Source organism: Camelus dromedarius, chromosome 36, assembly GCF_036321535.1.
Source record: "Camelus dromedarius isolate mCamDro1 chromosome 36, mCamDro1.pat, whole genome shotgun sequence".
Taxonomy (NCBI): domain Eukaryota; kingdom Metazoa; phylum Chordata; class Mammalia; order Artiodactyla; family Camelidae; genus Camelus; species Camelus dromedarius.
Window position 1 is genome coordinate 14313638 of NC_087471.1, and position 1663 is coordinate 14315300.

General features: G+C 35.2%; 1 non-coding gene across 1 annotated transcript; it reads left to right on the forward strand.

Moving 5' to 3' along the window:
• The first annotated feature begins 200 nt into the window (after positions 1-200).
• On the forward strand, positions 201-274 carry TRNAI-GAU (transfer RNA isoleucine (anticodon GAU)). Its single transcript has one exon. It is a non-coding gene; the product is annotated as a tRNA-Ile (tRNA).
• Positions 275-1663: the final 1389 nt, after the last annotated feature.

Below are 1663 nucleotides of genomic sequence, written 5' to 3' on the forward strand. Positions count from 1 at the left end.
ATATCACTCTCAAGGGAGAATAGATGAATCTTTGAAATACATCTAAAATATTGATACTGGTTCTTGAGTCCTACTCAAATTCTTAGTCATAATAGAGATGGACTGTGGTTTCTAGATGTTTTGGAAGTTTTAAAGTTGGAGGCTTCTTTTCTTTTCCTTCTTGAGAAAACTGCTAGTAGCAAAAATGAATATGTGTTGGGGGAGGGTATAGCTCAAGTGGTAGAGTGCATGCCTGATATGCACAAGGTCCTGGGTTCAATCCCCAGTACCTCCTCCAAAGTAAACAAACAAACAAACAAACCTAATTACCTCCCTCCCCCACAAAAAAAAAGTAAAAAAAAAAGAATATGTGTTTATCTTGGAACTATTGTGAAAAATAGTTAATGCAAATACCATGAATGGAAAGCCATGTGCTCATGTCTGTCAGGCCCCTGCTGGGTATTATATATGCACTGTTTCATTTAAGTCTCAAAATTATCCTGAAAATTGAAACTTTCCCTCCATTGTTTGACATCCCTCAGCTAATATATAGACCACAGCTCCATGCCATTTCTGACTACAAAAGCTAGCCTCTTTCCACTAGGTGGGCCCAAATAACAATGATTTGTCATCATAATAGCATATCTGTCATCTAACTACAGAGAACTGACATTGTCTTTGAATGCACATTTCCAAGTTTTTTTGATTTAAGAAAATTAGAAATTTACAAAAGTTTGCTGTCTTCATGATACATATATTTTATAATTAAATAAATATAAATAAAGTCACTGAGCTAATATCAGTAATAGTCTCCAGGAGGTAATTTTAAATCACTGAGCAGACAAGTGGTAATGTACACCGTGATCCGTCATCCCAGCTACATGTGACTATATGCTACTCCTAAACTCCATAAATTCAGAAAGGAAACTCAAAGAGTCCATTTTTCACACAACACCCAGCCTTCCTTTGCATAAAAGCAAGAGGCTCTAGGGAACCTTATACATTAATACCCATATCAGTAAGGGAAATAAAACTGATTTGGCTAGAAGCTTACAAAACTAGGGACATCTGAAAGATTTGTATTTCTGCCCTATTAACTGAAAAGCATCCAACTCATTTTCCTTCATGCTGTGAATGAGAGTAACTGCAGTGGAGGCTATTCCTGTAGCTGTCACCAAATAACTTGTCTCATGGTGTAACCAAGGGATGGGACAGGATGTCATACCTCAAAATGAAATTAAAATAAAGATAGGATAAAAATATAAACAAAAGGATGATTTTATCTACTATAAAATTTGAAATAGTTGAGTTTTATCCCCAGGCAGCTTTTAAATCAACCTGGTGAATTCTGAATTATTAGTACCAGAAATAGTATTTGGCTTAAGTTTTCAATACCCTGACTTAATTCCTGCCAGATCTTTCTGTACTCATGCTGTAGAGTTGTGTATGCTGGAACAGTAAGTGACAATTAAGTGGGGCCTCTCCCTCCCCATCACTTTTTCTGGCCTGAGTAGCATTGCCATTAACTACATGAAACAAATTATAATAGTGAAACAGAAAGTATCCACTCTTTTCTTCAACCTATTTTCTTAGTTTCTTTAAGGTTTCTCTTTTGTGGTAATAATATTAAAAAAAAGGAGTCACATATAAATTTATTTAATTAATTAAGTCAAGAGGTTTTCCA